The 19,838-nt window shown below is 35.8% G+C and overlaps 1 long non-coding RNA gene and 1 pseudogene across 2 annotated transcripts; one reads left to right on the plus strand and one right to left on the minus strand.

Annotated features, from left to right (window-relative positions):
- Positions 1 to 910: 910 nt before the first annotated feature.
- On the plus strand, positions 911 to 5,143 carry LOC120099242 (uncharacterized). The gene is made up of 2 exons (XR_005498308.2): positions 911 to 2,241; positions 2,335 to 5,143. It is a non-coding gene; the product is annotated as an uncharacterized LOC120099242 (long non-coding RNA).
- On the minus strand, positions 4,708 to 19,605 carry Zfp420-ps2 (zinc finger protein 420, pseudogene 2; annotated as a pseudogene). Its single transcript, XR_005498287.2, has 5 exons — positions 10,587 to 19,605; positions 9,839 to 9,906; positions 8,113 to 8,320; positions 7,774 to 7,900; positions 4,708 to 6,962 (listed from the first exon to the last, which is right to left on the minus strand). The product of XR_005498287.2 is annotated as a zinc finger protein 420, pseudogene 2 (transcript).
- Between the last annotated feature and the right edge of the window lie 233 nt (positions 19,606 to 19,838).

Here is a 19,838-nt window from a genome sequence, read left to right on the forward strand (position 1 = left end):
ATGAGGTACATCTACATAGTGGAATATTACTCAGCTATCAAAAACAATGACTTTATGAAATTCATAAGCAAATGGATGGAACTGGAAAATATCATCCTGAGTGAGGTAACCCAATCACAGAAAAACACACATGCTAAGCACTCATTGATAAGTAGATATTAACCCAAATGCTCAAATACAGAACACATGAAACTCAAGAAGGATGACCAAAATGCAAATGCTTCACTCCTTCTTTAAAAGGAGAACAAGAATACCATTGGGAGGGAATAGGGAGGCTAAGTTTAGAACAGAGGCAGAAAGAACACCCATTCAGAGCCTGCCCCACATGTGGCCCATACATATACAGCCACCAAACTAGATAAGATGGATGAAGCAAAGAAGTGCAGGCGGACAGGAACTGGATATAGATCTCTCCTGACAGACACACCCAGAATACAGCAAATACATAGGCGAAGGCCAGCAGCAAACCACTGAATTGAGAACGGGACCCCCGTTGAAGGAATCAGAGAAAGGACTGGAAGAGCTTTAAGGGGCTTGAGACCCTATATGAACAACAATGCCAACCAACCAGAGCTTCCAGGGACTAAGCCACTACCCAAAGACTATACATGGACTTACCCTGGGCTCCAACCTTATATGTAGCAATGAATAGCCTAGTAAGAGCACCAGTGGAAGGGGAAGTCCTTGGTTCTGCCAAGACTGAACCCCCAGTGAACGTGATTGTTGGGGGGAGGGTGGAAATGGGGGGAGGGTGGGGAGGGGAACACCCATAGAGAAGGGGAGGCGGAGGGCTTAGGGGGATGTTGGCTGGGAAACTGGGAAGGGGAATAACAATCGAAATGTAAATAAGAAATACCCAAATTAATAAAGATGAAAAAATAAATACTTGCTTTGTGACTAACTATATGGTCAATTTTGGTAAAGGATCCTAATATTAGGTACTGAGAAGAAGGTATATTCTTTTGTGTTTGGTGAAATGTTTTATATATGTCTCTTGGGTCCATTTGATTCATAATGTATGTTAGTTTCATTATTTTGCTGTGTAGTTTTTGTCTGAGTATCCTGACAATTGGTGAGAATGGGGTGTTGAAGTCTCCCACTAATAACGTATGGGGTTTGATGTGTAATTTAAGCCTGAGCAATATTTCTTTTACAACTGTTGTGTCTCCTTGTCTTAGGGCATGGATATTCAGAACTGAGATATCATCTTGATGAGCATGAAGTGTCCTTCCCTTTCTCTTTTAATTTTGGTTGAAAGTTTGTCTTACTAGATGTTAGAACGGCTACTCTAGCTTGACACTTGGATCCATTTGCTTGGAAAAGTTTTTTTTTTTTTTTTCTAGGCCTTTACTCTGAGGTAATGGCTGAGGGGTATTTCCTGTATATAGTACAATGATGAATCCTGTTTGCCCATCCATTCTGTTATCCTATGTCATTTTATTGGGGGAGTTGAGTCCAATTGTTTGGGACCCACATGAAGACCAAGATAAACATCTGCTGCATATGTGATGGAAGGCATAGTTCTGGCCTATGTCTGCACTTTGGTTCATGTTTCAGACTCTGAGAGGCCCAAGTATCCAGGTTAGTTGACTCTGTTGGACTTCTATGGAGTTCCTATCCTCTTTGGGCCTGAAATCCTTCCTCTTAGTCTTCCAAAACTCCCAAGCTCCATCCAATTTGGCTGTGGCCATTTGTATCTGTCTGAGTTAGCTGCTAGGTGGACCTGCTAGAAGAACAACTTGGACCTATCTACAAACATAAAAAAGTATCATTAATATTGTCAAAGATTGTTTCTTGCCCATGGGATGGGTCTCAAGTTGAGCTGAATAGTGGTTCACCATACAACCATTCTCTGCTCCTTCCACCTTGCTTACATTTCTTATAGTCAGGATAAATTTTTGGTTGAAAGATTTTTGGATATGTTGGTATCTCTATAGCTACACTGGGATTCCTGCCTGGATACAGGTGGTGTCCTCTTCATGATAATCACAGGGAATCATCAGTGTTTGTTTTGGCCATGCTTGGTTTCAACAATCTGTTCTGATTGCTCAGCAGCTCCTTTGACGTCCCTTCACTGGGGTTGTGGTTCCCTTCACTGTTCTGGTGACTGATGACTGCCCTGAGGTCAACACACACAACTGCAGATGAGAGTTTTCACATCACTGACACCCAAGCTATTGTCCTCTCTACTCCTGGTTCGACCGTGTACCTTCCAGATTCTTCAGATAAAGGAGATTTCAGGTCCTTAGTCGCTCTTCTAATTTCACCTATCACAAACCTGTTCCACCCAAGTAATACTTCCTGCTCCTTACTCTGAATGTCTCCCTTCCCCAGGTTGTCTCACCAGGTGATCTGCAGCTAAGGAGTAGTTTCCTCTCACTTGCAAGGTATTGTCTAAATCCTGGTGGGTTCCTAAAATGCAGCAACTGGAAGTTCCTCTAGGAATGCTCATCAGGCTACTATAATTTGCGTTTTATTATGTTCTTTCACAAATATGCCTGAATGTTCCAATTTTAGAGACTCCTTCAATTGGCCATCAACCCTCTGATGTGTTGTCTCTGCCCCATTGAATTTCATCTTTCCCAGTCTGCACATGAGCTCTTCCAAATAACTTGAGCTGTGTGTCTACCTTGATCTATTTTGTTCATCCTCATCATATGCTTGCTGTACCATAAACAAGTATGTATATCAATGGTTACAAAATGAACAATGTTGTGTGGTGGACACCAAGTCAGATGTCTTCCATTGAGCAAGTTTGAAAACTTACCATGACACTGGAAATCTGTGATTTGTTGTTGGGAGCGATGTCCTTGAAACCCTCCATTATTGATGTTAATATTATGGTTAGAGTTAAGTATGACTGGGTTCATGGAAAATCCCCAGCCAGCTGCAGAAGACTAATACAAATCTGGTGGTCAGGATGAATAATGATATGATAAAGTTGTGACCCTGTTGAGAAATACATCTGACATCAAGATGACCTGTAACCTTTCTGAGAAACCAATATCCTGCTGACTAATGATATGACAAACCTGTAACCTTTCTGAAAAACAACATTCTGTTGACATCAGCTAACCACACGAGTACTGTGTCCTTGGCCTGCATAAAGGTTTCCCACTTACCCCCTCTCTCTGATACCTGTTATGGTATAAAACCAGCCTTGGGAAAAAATATAATTGTTGCCTTGATCAGACTCGTGTCTTGGTGTCCTTCACGTCTCTTGTCCCCCATTCTCTTCCAGGTACCCTCTACACCCTCGTTGACAATTTGTGATAATGATCTCAAGGTAATCAAGTAGTGGGGCATAGATCCACTGTACATGTAAAGTTGTAATGACTGGAAACTGTCCAGCTGGTTGCAATTTCCAGGTTGTGAAGGGTCATGCCAGATACTGAAGTTTCAACTGCCTGGGATGAGCTTCAATATCCTGGATGCAGAAATTGAAAGATGTTTTGGTGTTTGTGATCATTTAAAGGAAGGGGTCTCAGTATACTCAAGATACTACTATGAGATCATGTTTTCACAAACTCTTAAAACTAAGGACAACATAATGTCCTAACTTAGTGATTTCTCACGAGTTAAATGACTTCTGTATTTCTTAAAATCAGTGTCAAATTATGTAATGATATGGATTTGTTCACTGTAACATAACACTTTGCCTAAGGTGCAAATGTTCTAAATCTTTCTGAATTTAGTATCATTGTTCAAATATAATGCTTTGGCTTGGAGTAAAGACTTTCTCATTCTTAAGCACTTCAAAATGATTTTCCAGAACACTTTTGCAATTTCTAAGCTGTACATAAGCACCCTAGGTTAGTTAGCTCATTAAGGCTTTAGCCTCATTATTTGTAAAAAATGGACTCACACATGAAATTAAGATGAAGATAATACCTCAGTAAAGCCAATTACTGCGATTTCTTTTAGGATGAATGTTCTGGGGTGTGTATGACATTACTGGCCTGTAAATTATTTTAACAAACATAACTCCAATGTAATTCATTCCTTGGGGTATATAGAGTGAAGTGTTAAGGTACAACAGGAGGATCTGTAGTATTTGCCCATATGCACCACTGTTTTGACAGTTATTATAGTTTGGTTGAATCAAGGAGTATTAGTATGAGTTAAGAGCCATGCAGGGACTCAGTCCAATGGATGATGTCTCTCACCGACAACTTCGAAACCATATTTTCACTTAGTCTTTGGTGAATATTTCTCTCACTCATTCTTGAATTCAAGAAGAGAACAGTCTGATCTCTCAGGCTTGCAAAGACTCTACATTCTTCTGTGTGGAGCCATTTTAGCTTAACCTAGTACTATTATGGAAAGGATTAAACACGTTAAACACAATCTTCCCTCTTTTAGTTAATATAAATGCAATCTCTCTAATACAATGATTCAAATGTTCTAATGCAACAGCAGTGTCATAAAATTCAAAGTATTCGAATGCAGGCAGACTCACCTAGATACAAAGGAATTGTGTCTCAGTCCTAAGGCCATTGGAAATAGATATTTTCCTATGGTATTAAGCAACCCATGTGAGAGGCACATTTTCCAGGGAGATGATGGATTATATATGTGTAGACACACACACACACACACACACACACACACACACACACACACACACACATACACACACATACACACACACACACAGTGTGTATATTCATCTAAGCAGTCCAAGTAGAAACTGAAAAACAAGTGTAATTTGTTGAAACAATGAGCTTTATTGGAATTACAGGACTATGGAAAAGGAATTGTGACCAGAGCCAAAGGGACCAAAAGAAAGTAGAAATTCTGAAATGTGAAAACATCCTATGGTACAGACTGTGAATCCTGGACATTCATAGGAAACTGCATATCTGTAAACATATTTACAGAAAAAAAGACATCGTATCTTGGTGTCTCAATTTGTCAAATCCATTTTCAAGAAAAATACCTGAGTTTTTCATTTAAGATAAACATATAGAATGCTATCGGTTTCATTATCTATTTTGAGAGGTGCATTACCCGCTTTAATCAGTTTCCCTATTCAGTGGATTAGTTCAGCCTTCTGGAAACTGTTAAAACAATTTGACATTATTCTGGGTTCCCTATTTGATTTCATAATGAATTATTTAAGGATAAACAATTAAAAAGTTGCAATAAAAATTTCATTAATGTCGGATTTTTGGTGGTTCAGTACAAGTGCAGTATAGCTTATAAGATTTGAACATAACCTAAAGATGTTCACAAGTTTCTTGTGTTCATAATAGTTCTCCGTGTGGAGCCTCAAGTGTTGCAAAGAATCATGAGTAGACAAATCACATGCCATTTTTTTCTGCTAGAAACTTTTTCCCACTGTAAATTTCTAGATATTTCCTTAGATCCGTGATAAAGGTAAAGACCTTTCCTGATATATAACATTAGTTACGTTTCTCTTCTGTTTGTATTCTCTGATATAGTCATGGTAGAGAATTTGTCTTACTCACTTCATTTCTAAACTTTCTCTACTGTATGCATTCTCTGATGTGTGCGAAGACTACATTTGTGGCTAAAGAATTTACCACATTCACTACATATGTAAGGTTTCTCTTCTGTATGAGATCTCTGATGAATACTAAGACTGCATTTGTGTGTAAAGCATTTGTCACATTCACTACATTTATAAGGTTTCTCTCCCGTATGATTCCTCTGATGACTAACAAGGTAGCCTTTGTTGGTAAAGCATTTGTCACATTCACTACACTTGTAAGGCCTCTCTCCTGTATGACTTCTCTGATGAATACTAAGACTGCATTTGTGGGTAAAGGATTTGTCACATTCACTACATCTGTAAGGTTTCTCTCCTGTATGGATTCTCTGATGTCTTCTAAGATTGGATTTCTTGATAAAAGACGTGTCACATTCACTACACTTGTAAGGTTTCTCTCCTGTGTGAATTCTCTGATGAACTCTAAGATCACTTTTGAGGGTAAAGCATTTGTCACATTCACTACACTTGTGAGGATTCTCTCCTGTATGAATTCTCTGATGAAAAATAAGACTACATTTTTGGGTAAAGCATTTGTCACATTCACTACATTTGTAAGGTTTCTCTCCTGTATGAATTCTCTGATGAATAATAAGACTGCCTTTTTGGGTAAAGTATTTGCCACATTCACTACATTTGTAGGGTTTCTCTCCTATGTGAATTCTCTGATGACTTCTAAGTTCACCTTTGGTGGTAAAATGTTTCTCACATTTACTACATTTATAAGGTTTCTCTCCTGTATGAATTCTCTGATGACTTCTAAGCTCACATTTGCGGTTAAAGCATTTGTCACATTCACTACATTTGTAAGCTTTCTCTCCTGTATGAATTCTCTGATGAATAATAAGACTGCATTTGTTGGTAAAACATTTGTCACATTCACTACATTTGTAAGGTTTCTCTCCTGTATGAATTCTCTGATGTCTTCTAAGATTGCATTTCTGGGTAAAAGATTTAAGACATTCACTACATTTGTAAGGTTTCTCCGGTTTATGAATTCTCTGATGAATACCAAGATCACATTTCTTGGTAAAACATTTGTCACATTCACTACATTTGTAAGGTTTCTTTCCACTATTGGTTTGTTTCAGCATGAGTTTTTGTTTAGAGTGGAAAACCTTATCAAGTGTTGTGCCATTGTGTTTTTTCTTTCCTATGTGGATTCCTTGATTTGGACTAGTGTTAGAACACAAATTTAAACAGTTTACGCAGTTTATAGATTGGCAAGGTTCTCTGGTGTTTTCAGTTTGATGTCTGTTTTGTTTTGATGATTCAATAGATGTATCCCCAAGGTTAGTTTTATAAGATGTACATTCAGTGGATTTATAAATGATTTTGCAAAGCTTGTGACATTTATAAGACTTCTCATGGATATTCACATGCTCATCAACAATATGCTGTGTGTCTTGAACCAAGACGTTCTCACATTTATGACATATATGATGATTCTCTGAAAAAGTGTAGAGATGACAGACATTAGTGGATATTAGTAAGACAATGTCCCATGTTTGATGAAGTTTCCAAGGTCAGTTAGTCATTTTCAAGCATAGAGCTCTCAAGAGAGGCCTTTCTTGCTTCAGTCATTACAAGGATGATCTGAAGAACCTGAAATCTAGTCTACATGAAATGACAGCAAACAACAATAGCCTAATAATTCTTATTTAAACACTATTTTGTAGAAAGGTTGAAAGGGAGATTGAGAATCAAAATACATTGAGAAAAGAGCTCTCTGTAGAATCACATAAACAATGTTTCTCTATTCTCTTGTTTATGTTTTGTGACAGTGTCACTGTGTAGCTTTGGTCAGGTAAGAATTCATTATGTAATCCACATTGGCATGGAACTCATGATATAAAGACCATGTTGCATCAGTACTAAATATAGAGACCACAACTTGAAAAGTAAATAAGAAACACCAAAATTCTCACAATAGCAATTCCTCTATTCAAAAGCCTCTGCACTTCTCAAATTCAAAACAAAGTGAAGACCTGAATGCAATAATAAAATTAAAATTAACCAATTGGAACTGCAGACTAAAATAGATAAGGCTTAGAGAGATCACACCAAATATAATACTGGTTTCTCTTCCAAAGACTGGAAAGAAATATAAAGGAAAAACAATGAGAAAGTTATGTTGGTAACCAGAATTGCCCTTATTTGGGAAGTCTCTAGACATTTCAAAGGGACATTACATTTCAATGTAAATACACTTAGTAAATTTATAGAATAAAGCAGGAATTCTACATGAAGACTATTCTTACCCACAAAAAATAGATTCTTGTAATTCTCCAACATGACATCCATGTACAAGTCCCTCTGAGCACAGTCAAGACATTTCCATTCTTCCTGTGAGAAGTCCACGGCCACATCCTTGAAGGTTAACTGACCCTATAATGGAAAACTACCTGTTTACCACGTACTGCCAGACAAAAGTGTTTTCCAAGGTAAAAAAAAGCCCTAAGAATATGAAGTATTTTGTGACAAAGATGAGCCATGGCAAAATAATCAAGGACAAACAACTTTTAGAAGGGCTGTAGAAATGTGTCACAAGCTAAGCACTGCTACTCTTATATACACAGATTACATACTGTATTGCTTACATTCATAAAGTCTCTCCTCTTCATGAGTTTTCTGATGTTTTCTAAGACATTATCAGCAGACGAAGGACTTGCCATCATAACACTATTTCAAAATTTTTCTGCAGTTTATGTTCTATAATCCAAAGTTGTTTCCCAGCACCTGCCTGAAACTTTACAATATATTTTCATCCCAATTTGAAATCCAGTGCTCTCTTCTGAAATCTGCAGGCTGGAGGAACACACATGCATACATTTGGTGACATGTATCAATGTAGGCAAAAGAACACTGAAATTTAATTTTAAGGAAAGATGCTATCTAAGATAGTCATATTCTATATTGTATTTTCCATTTCTCTGAAATAGGATGCCATAATATAATCACAGTCAACAAACCTTTACAGGATATAACATACACATTTGAGGCTGAGTTGCAGGAATGTGCCTTTATGAAGTATGGGCTGCTATCAAATAGAATACCAGTGTCATATCACAGATGGTGAAGTTACAATGAGTAACACTGGGCTTCTAAATACTACAACTTTCAGCCTTGCTGAACTATGGATATTATATAAATCCTGTTTTCAGATAAAACTCACTTGACACAATTCTAAAATCCTCAGATGAGTACCCTTTCTATAACAAAAAGGTTGAATATGAAATGCAGAACTGTTGGATGAATTAAGAATCATAGTTTTTTTTAAACATAAAGACGTATAATAGCAGAGAACACATTCTTCATTTCAAATGACACACAGAATCAAGTACATTGTATAGGTTATCTTATAAGACTATATTTACTATCATAAATAGAAAAAAACTATTAGACAGCATTAAAAGTATTCAGAGTTTTCTCCAAGTTAACATATGCAATATAGATAATAACAATCCCATAATTTCCATATGGTTTTTCATTACAGAATAATTAGATATGTGTCTGTAAATAAATGCTGTATGAGATGGTGCATTCAGATGAAGTAGAACCATTTTCTTAGACCAAATTGGCTTTTTAAATTGAGAGAGAATTATACTAATTGTCCAGGAAATTTTAAAACATTACTGCTCATGAGATTGACTTAAGATTTGAATCTTGTAACTTAAACTTTCTTTTCTTTTGTTTCTATAAACATTGCAGCCGATTACCATCCTGACTTCAGTTCCAAGGACTTAATGCTCCACTCAGGGATTCAAGAGCATAATGAATCATTCAGAGTATAAAAAATATGCAGATGAACACTTACTTATTTAAAAAATATTATTATAGGGGGCGGGAGAGATGGCTCAGTGGTTAAGAGCACTGACTGCCCTTCCAGAGGTCCTGAGTTCAGATCCCAGCAACCACATGGTAGCTCACAACCATCTGTAATGGGATCTGATGCCCTCCTCTGGTATGTCTGAAGACAGCTACAATGTACTTACATATAATAAATAAATAAATCTTTAAAAAAATTATTGTAAAGAAGCAACTCCAGAACTCTTCAGAGTTTTTAACCTATATAATACATAGCTTGGGGTAGAGGAAAAACTTAGTATGGATGGAACGTTCTTTCTGCTAAAGAATAGAAGAGAAAAAGTTAAGAGGGAAATTTGGTGGCTTATACACAGTACCAAGGCAACACTCTCCAGAAAGCTCCTACTAATACATTCCATGTGTTGCCACACACAAAGGTAGAGACAGTGTGTTTATATTTCTAAACAAAAGAAACAAAAGAGAAAAAGAAAAAAGTCATCTGTACATTGACAAACTTACCACATTGAGCAATGGGCAGAATCTCTTCTAGGACAAGCAAATTTCATGTATGAAAACACTCATGATCACTGTGAGACATAAAATGCCGAAAAGATAGACCAGAATATTGAAATCTGTATCTCCTCTCAAACACATCCATTTTATAGCAAAAGAAATATATATATATATATATATATATATATATATATATATTCCTTACATTATCTCTGCCACTAGGGACTGAAGTATTTACTATTAGGACTCAAGATAGTGAGTGTATTCTAATTCTACTCTTTCATAAATTCTTCTCTTCCATGCATTGTGATGTCATGTCTAGATATGTACAGATCCATATTCACAAGGTTGTTTCTGGAAACCTGACTAATCCTGAAATATACTTTATATGGCACATGAGATGTACTTTCCCAGTGATATGAAAGAACACAAGTCCATTCAATGAAGAAATTAGCCACCAATATATTCTTTGAGTATCAATTACAATATATTCACTCTCTTTCAGAACTGCAGGTTTTCAGTCTTTGGAAATGTATGTCCTTACAGTTTAAACCCAGTGAAAATACAATAGGACAAGGCTTTGCTTATTCCATTATAAGTAAAAGATCAAAATACTTAATTTTTATTATTGGAGAAGAACAAAGATAAATCAGAGAAAACATTTTAAATACAATTACAAGAGTGAGTGAACTAACGTCTTGAATGCTTTAAAGAATAAAAGTAATTTTTAGAGAAATGTGGACAAGACACTGACCTGGGAAGCATTTACCATAGAAGTACTCATTATTCTTCTTGTTCTTCTCCAAGTTTCTGCCTCAGGAATATAGACTCGAATCCTTATTGAAGTTTCACATCAAGGTTTCAAAAATTAAAAGCTAACATTAATACAATTCTATTATGGAAAATGCTACCACATATGAAAAGACACAAAAATTAAAATGATGCCAGAAAATTTGTCAACATTCTTATAGACAGGAGAGCATGGAATGATATATTGAATACGGCAAGGAGAATGACTACAATTTCAGCATTTTTTTCAAATCTCAGTGGATAATAGGCACAAACACAGAGCATATGTATACCTGCTGCAAAACATGAGTACTTAAGATTATTACTGGAAACTTATCATTCAAGGACCAGAGTCAGGGACAATTGGTTAGTGGGTACTAAGATGGATGCCTAAAAGTAAATAGAGTTTCATTAGCCATCACTCTATATACAATATCTGTCTTTAAATAGAATGTCCATATGCTAAATTTTTTAAGTGGTTCTCCACATTTTTAATGCTTGGACCTTTGAAAACAGTACCAGGATATCATATGTTGATGTGGCAGACCCACCTGTATATTGATATAAGAGTGGTGTATCAGTTCTTAAAACCATCAGAAATATGTGTTTTATAGTACTGTTGGGTGACCCCCGTATGAAAGGGTCAATTGACCCACAAGAGGTCATGACCCACAAGTTAAGAACAACTGTTCTAGACAATGTCAAGGCAGAATCATCAAGAATTGGGCATGGCAGAACCTCTCTGATGGCTGCTACATATAAGAGATTGTACATAGATATAAAGTGAATCGTTTCCAGGTATACCCTTGGAAATCTGTCATTATGTCAAATCTGTCAAAATCCTATCATCATTGGGAACATCTTCCTGAAGATGCATATGTCTGTGTCTTGAAATTGTTTCAGGCAGTTCTCAGGTCCAAATCAGTAATAAACATTAATTCAGTGAGACCCCCCACCCCTGTTCCTGGGTGTTATGGATTTCCTCTATGATATCCCTTGCAGTTCCAAGGAAAGGAAGACTATGTGACATGGGTCTCCTATCATATATTGCTGTACATATACAATCACATACTAGTATACAAATATATGAATAGACACACATATACATACATTTATGTATGTCTCAAAAGAAAAGAACTCATTCTGAATGTTGAAATACTATTACTACAAAATGTTGTCATAACCATGATATTAGTATATATGCAACTCTTTTTATGTATAATATTGACTTATATTTCTCTAATGTCAAGTAGTTCTCCAGACATTTAACAGATGCTTAATGGTCTCTTTCTATGCCACTATTCTAGTATTTTAGTGTGACAATGGGAAATAGCAGATGGATGATATACTATGTAAAGTCATACATAACTACTGAGAATTGAAAATGAAAAGATGATTTCCTAGAAACAAGTGAAAATCAAACTTGTATGCCATAAAATTAGGCCAGGAAATGAGCAAGTGCTGACACAGTGTTTCCACTAACAATGTATGAGAACTGGATCTACTCTCTATGAATTCTCCAATTATTTCAGAAAAACCTATAATAATCTTGCAAAATGAATACTGCAGAATACAGAATGAAAAGCCATGTTAGGCAGTCATAACAGAAATCTGGCTTTACCTTGATACAGAAAGCAGATAAGCAAAAAAGTTATTTACAAAGAAAACAATCACAGATTGTTACAAGGATGCACATTAACAAAGGGATTCTCTAATGGATACAAAAAGGGATCTCAAGTTGACTTCATGTCAATGATGCAAGATTGTTTCAACACCTGTAAACCAGGCAACTCCCACACAAAATATATACAATTAGTGAGAGAGATACACAACTATATCCATGAAAGGTCTCGGGCAAATTATCACATTGGTTCACTGTGACACTGTGAAAGTGCTGAAGAATATGAGAACAGAAGGAACATACCTCAGTATAATCAAGATAGTAGCCAACATCTTGAACCTGTCATTACAAACTTTGAAACCTACTGTACTCAGAAGAAACTAACTCATCACAGTGTGGATACACTATGCTTACAAAGATCTAGTAAGACTTAGAACATTTTCAATGTGTTAAATAAGAAAACGAGGAAGGCATATTTTCCCAAATTACATAATTTGGGAAACATAATTCTTCAATTCAAAACCTACAAATAGTCTACAAGAATGGTCCAATCTGAAAAGACTCATGATAAGCTATATCAAAATACAAGAAAAATATCACTTGGTTTAATAAATCCCATGGGAATATGCTGAGAAGTCAGCAGACTACTTATAGTCTAAAAATGTCTTGGATATGCTAGTATAGTACTCAAACTGCTCAAAAGGCTAATATGCAAAAAGAATCAGCATTGGATGTCCACAGATGGTGATCCCTACTGCTGCAACACCAACCTGTTAGATAAGGCATATCCACCATCGCAATAGTGCCAAGACTATTTTTGTAAGTAACTGAAGCATTTCTGGTTTAAACTGTGATCATCCACAAAGGAAATACATAGCTGGCATTGGAAGCTGGTCAAAAGTCAATGACTGGAAAGATCACTCACAGGCTCAAGAAGGGAATCTATAACTGAAACACTGCTACATGTATGACTCAGTTAGGGTTTCCATTGCGGTGAAAAGACACCCAGACCAAGGCAACTTTTATAAAGGACATTTAATAGATGCGGTCTTACAGGCTCAAAGGTTCAGTCAATTATAATCATGGCAGGAAGCACAGCAGCATCTGGCCAGGCATGCTACTGGAGGAGCTCAGAGTTCTGCATCTTGTTCTGAAGGCAAACAGAAGACTGTCTCATATGCAAGAGTCTATATGAAGAGACATCATGAACACTACACATCTCAGAAAGGAAAACATTTAATTGTAGCTGGTTTTCAGTTTTGGAGACTGCCAGTAGCTTGTCCCTGTCACATTCTCTCTGGAAGGCAGCCGGTTGTTGTTGAATTTCTGCATTGGTATGATTTCTTTCCAATTTGGATTCATTTTTATCATAAGTTGTATTTAGTATCAAAGGAGTTTCAATCTCTTTTTTTGTGCATTGTTGTCTAGGATATATTCATTATTGGACTTTGATGTTTGAACAAATTAAGGCATTTGTCACAGTCTTTATATTCATAAAGTCCTCCAATATGCAAACATTTTATGAATGTTCAGGTTTAGTGTGTCAATAGAGTAATATCTGTGGTTATGACATCAGCACTACAATTTTCTGTTGTATCATTTGTCTCTGAAAAAGTATGCACTGTGAGGATTCATAAATCATTCCCAAAATCATTATCTGTGTAAGATTTCTATTGGGTATTCACATGTTGCTAGGCAAAATACTTTGGGCCTTGATTCAAGACTTGCCCATATTTATCACTTATATTAAGATTCACTGGAAAATGAATACAATTAAGGCTTATAGAGATTGGTGCATGATTAAAAATATCCCAAAACCAATTTTTGGTTATATTTGTTACTATTAGTAAACTAACAATTCTCTAGAATGATACTCTCAGCAGAGGCTTATCGTTGTTGAAATATCCTTTTGTGCATGATCAAAATAATCTTCATTGCAACAGGACTTTAATATAAGAATTAAGAAAAGCTTTCTGATATTTACCTTAACTGTTTACCATGCAGAAAGCAGGATAAATAGATGGCGAAACAATACTGTGTTTTGGGAAAGGAGCTCCCTGATGAATGTTGTTTCAGTCAGAATTGATTGCTGTGAAAAGACTCCATGTCCATGGCAATTCTGATGAAGGAAAACATTTAAATGGAATGGTCTTACGTACTCAGAGGTTTCATCAATTACTATCATGGAAGGAAGCATAGTGGCATGCAGGCAGATGTAGTACTGGAGAGGTAGCTGAAAGTTCTGCATCTGGATTAATAAGCAGCAGGAAGAGACAGTGAGCTCATGAAAGTTCAAAGCCAAACCTCAGTGAAAAACTGCTTCCAACAAGCCAAACCTACTTCAACAAGACCACGTCTTCTAAAAGTATCATTCCTGATAATCCAATCAGGGCCACTTTCTTTTATATCACTGGAGATCCCATATAGAATGTTTCTGCATTTTCATGTTTCCAAGGCAGATATTTAAAAACAAAGTCTTTCTGGAATTCAATGAAAATGAATACACAACACACCCAAATTTATGAGACACAATGTAAGTCGTGTTAAGTGGACAGCTCATAGCAGACAGTGCCTACATCAAAAAGTTGTGGATCTTATAATAGCAACATAATGGCACACCTATAACCTCTAAAACATAAAGAAATAATTACACACAAATAGGAATAGGTTGCAAGGAATAATCAAATTGAGGTCTAAAAATCAATAAAATAGAAAAAGAATTCAAAGAATCAATAAAACAGTTCATTGAGAAAAATCAACAGGATAAACCAGTATCCAAACTAACTAAAATTAAAACAAAAACAAAAACAAAAAATGGAAATAGAATATCACAATTAACAAAATCAGAAATGTAAAGGGAAGAATATATATAGATAACGAGGAAACCAAAGAAATCATTAGGTCATCACTTAAAAACTTGTACTCCACAAGATTGGAAAATCTAAAGGAAATGGATAATTTTTTTCAATAGATAGCACATACAAAACTGAAATCAAGATCAGATAAACAATTTAAATAGGCCTATACTACTGATGAAGTGGAAACAGTCAATAAAAGTATCCCAAACAAAAAGCCAAAGGCCAGAGTTTTTTAGCAAACAAATCTACTAGATTTTCTAAAAAGTTTTTAAGTAACACTACTCAAATTATTTCACAAATGAAAAAGAACACTGCCAAATTCATTTTATGAAGCCAGTCACCTTACTATCCAAACCACAAATTTTTTTAAAAAGATGGAGACCTGTGTCCTTAAGAATATAGATATAAAAAAATGCAATAAAATACTTGCAAACCAAAACCAAGAACACATCAAAATGTCATTCAACATGATTAAGTAGGCTTCATCACAGAAATTTAGGAACTGTTCAATGTAATCCATCCTATAAACAAACTTGGAAAAAAAAAAGAATCTGTATTATCATTCTATCAGAAGCCTTTGACATAATACAAGCATTCATGATACAAGTCAAGGATAGATTTGGAAATCAAGGAATATAATTTAAACATACTGAAAGCAATTTACAGCAAGCTTATACTTAAAAGCAATTAAGTGAAGAGAAACTCAAAGCAGTTCTACTAAAAATAGGAACAAGCCAAGGCTGTCCACTCCTTACCTGTTCAATGTAATACATTAAGTTCTAGTTAGAATAATAGAACTGAGTGAGATAAAAATAAATAAATAAATAAATAAAAGAACTTGGAAAGGAAGAAGTCAATGTATCATTATCTCCAAAGAATATAATATATTGACAACAAAATTTCTACCAGGGAATTCCTACACTTTCACCGAATGTATGTATGTATGTATGTATGTATGTATGTATGTATGTATGTATGTACGTTATGTATGTATATGTATCCATCCATCCATCCATCCATTGATCCAGGCAGCTTTTTTCACGATTGCTTTGTAATCCAGCTTGAGGTCAGGGACGGTGATTGCCCCAGAAGTTCTTTTATTGTTGAGAATAGTTTGGTTATCCTGAGTTTCTTGCTTTTTCAAATGAATTTGCAAATTGCTTTATGAAAAATAGAGTTGGAATTTTGATGGGGATTACTTTGAATCTGTAGATTGCTTTTGACAAGAGGGTCATTTTTACTATATTAATGCTGCCAATCCATGAGCATGAGAGGTCTTTCCATCATCTGAGACCTTCTTCGATTTCTTTCTTCAGATACTTGATCTTGTCATACAGATCTTTCACTTGCTTGGTTAGAGTCACATAAAGGTATTTTATATTATTTGTGACTATTGTGAAGGGTGTCCATTCACTAATTTCTTTTTCAGCATGTTTATCCTGTGGGTAGAAGAAGGCTACTGATTTGAGTTGATTTTATATCCAGGACTTTGCTGAGGTTGTTTATCAACTGTAGGAGTACTCTGGCGGAATTTTTGGGGTCACATAAGTATACTATCATATCATTTGCATCCTTGACCTCCTTTGATTGTCTAATTGTTTTGGCGAGGACTTCAAATATCTTTTAACTCTTCAGAGACCAGCAAGAAAGAAAAGGATAGAGTAGGAAGTCTGGTCTAGTCCCTGGACTGCTTCAAGTTTCTCTCCATTTACTTTGATGTTGGCTACTGGTTCGTTGTATATTGCTTTCACTATGTTAAGGTATGGGTCTTGAATTCCTGATCTTTCCAACACTTTATCGTGAAGTGGTGTTGAATTTTGTCAAATGCTTTCTCAGCATCTATGAAATGACCACGTGGTTTTCCTTGAGTTTGCTTATATAGTGGATTAAGTTGATGGATTTTTGTATATTGAACCATCCTTGCATCCCTGGGATAAAGCCTACTTGATCGTGCTGAATGATCGTTTTGATCTGTTCTTGGATTCGGTTTGCTAGAATTTTATTGAATATTCTTGCATTGATATTCATGACGGAAACTGGTCTGAAGTTCTTTCTTTGTAGGAACTTTTTGTGGTTTCGGTATATGTGTAATTGTGGCTTCAAAGAACAAATTGGTTAGTGTTCCTTCTGTTTCTATTTTGTGGAATAATTTGGACAGTATTGGTATGAGGTCTTCTTTGAAGGTCTGATAGAATTCTGCACTAAACCCAACTGGTGCTGGGTCTCTTTTGGTTGGGAGACATTTAATGACTGCTTCTATTTCCTTTGGAGTTATGGGACTGTTTATATGGTTTATCTGATCCTGATTTAACTTTGGTACCTGGTATCTGTCTAGAAAATTGTCCATTTCCTCCAGATTTTCCAGTTTTGCTGGCTATAGGCTTTTATAGTAGGATCAGTTAATTTTCTGAATTTCCTAAGTTTCTCTTGTTATGTCTCCATTTTCATGTCTGATTTTGTTAATTTGGATACACTCTCTGTGCCCTCTGATTAGTCTAGCTAAGGGTTTATTTATCTTGTTGATTTTTCTCAAAGAACCAGCTCCCAGTTTTGTTGATCCATTGTCATAGTTCTTTCGGTTTGTACTTGGTTGATTTCAGCCCTGAGTTTGATTATTTCCTACCTTCTACTCCTCTCAGGTGAAATTGCTTTTTTGTTGTTGTTGTTCCAGAGCTTTTAGGTGTGCTGTCAAGCTGCTAGTGAATGCTCTCTCCAATTTCTCTTTGGAGGCACTCTTAGCACTGTGTCCCTCAAGTTTGGGTATGTTGTGCCTTCATTTTCATTAAATTCTAAAAAGTCAATAATTTCTTTATTTTTTCCTTGAATAAGTAATTGGATAGAGCATTGTTCATTTTCCATGTATACATGGATTTCTGCTATTTTTCTTCTTATTGAAGACCAGCCTTAGTCCTTGGTGATCTGATAGGATGCAAGGGATGACTTCAATCTTCTTGTATCTGTTGAGATCTATTTTGTGATTGATTATATGATCAATTTTGGAGACTGTACCATGAGGTGCTGAGAAGGTATATTCTTTGTTTTAGGAAGAAATGTTCCACAGATATCTGTTAAATCCGTTTGGTTCATAATTTGTTAGTTTCACTCTTTCTCTGAGAGTGGTGCGTTTAAGTCTTCCATTATTATGTGTGAAGTACAAAGTGTGCTTTGCACTTTATTAAAGTTTTGAGCTTAATAAAGTTTCTTTTATGAATGTGGGTGCCCTTGCATTTGCAGCTTAGATGTTCAGAATTGAGAATTCATCTTGGTAGATTTTTCCTTTGATGAGTATGAAGTGTCCTTCCTTATATTTTTGATAACTTTTAGTTGAAAGTTGATTTTATCTTATATTTGCTTGGAAAATTTTTTCCAGCCTTTTACTCTTAGAAAGTGTCTGTCTTTGTCACTGAAGTATGTTTCCTGTATGCAGCAAGATGCTGGGTCCTCTTTAAGTATCCAGTCTCTTAGTCTATGTCTTTTTATTGGGGAATTGGGTTCATGCATATTGAGAGATATTTGGGACCAGTGATTATTGTTTCCTGTTATTTTTGTTGTTAGAGATGGAATTATGTTTGTGTAGCTATCTTCTTTTGGGTTGTTGCAAGATTACTTTCTTGCTTTTCCTAGGGTGTATTTCCCTCCTTGTATTGGAGTTTTCCATCTATTATCCTTTGTAGGGCTGGATTTGTGGAACGATATTGTATAAATTTGGTTTTGTCATGGAATATCTTGGTTTCTCCATCTATGTTAAATGTGAGTTTTGCTGGATATAGCAGCCTGTGTTGGTATTTGTGTTCCCTTAGTGTCTGTGTGACATCTACTCAGGATCTTCTAGTTTTCCTAGCCTCTGGTGAGAAGTCTGGTGTAATGTTGGTAGGTATGCCTTTATATGTTACTTGACATTTTTCCTTACTGCTTTTGGTATTCTTTGTTTTGTGTATTTGGTGTTTTGACTATTATGTGATGAAAGAAAATCCTTTTCTGGTCCAATCTGTTTGGTGTAGGTCCAATCTGTAGGTTTCCTGTATGTCCATAGGAATTTCTTTCATTAGATTAGGGAAATTTTCTTCTACAATTTTGTTGAAGATATTTACTGACTCTTTAACTTAGAAATCTTCTTTCTCTTTTATACCTATTATCCTTAGATTTGGTCTTCTCATTGTGTCCTGGATTTCCTGGATGTTTTGGGTTATGAGCTTTTTGCTTTTTCTTTGACTATTGTGTCAATGTTTTATATGGTATCTTCTGCTCCTAAGATTCTCTTTTCAATATCTTGTATTCTGTTGGTGATGCTTGCATCTATGCCTCCTGATTTCTTTCTTAGATTTTCTATCTCCAGTGTTGTCTCCCTTTGTGATTTCCTTATTTTTTCTATTTCCACTTTTAGATCCTGGATGGTTTTGTTCAATTCTTTCACCTGTTTGTTTCCTGTAACTCTTTAAGGGATTTTTGTGTTTCCTCTTTAAGGGCTTCTACTTGTTTACTTGTGCTGTCTTGTAATATATATATATATATATATATATATATATATATATATATATATATATATATATATCACAAATCCATGCCCCTTACAACCACCCCCCCCCTTGACATTCCCCTGCACTGAGAGTTCAACATTGGCAGGACCAAGGGTTTCTCCTTTTACTGGTACCCAACAAGGCTATCTTCTGCTACGTATGCAGGTGGAGCCATGGATCAGTCCATGTATAGTCTTTGGGTAGTGGTTTAGTCCCTAGAA

This window comes from Rattus norvegicus, chromosome 1 (genome assembly GCF_036323735.1).
Source record: "Rattus norvegicus strain BN/NHsdMcwi chromosome 1, GRCr8, whole genome shotgun sequence".
Taxonomy (NCBI): Eukaryota; Metazoa; Chordata; class Mammalia; order Rodentia; family Muridae; genus Rattus; species Rattus norvegicus.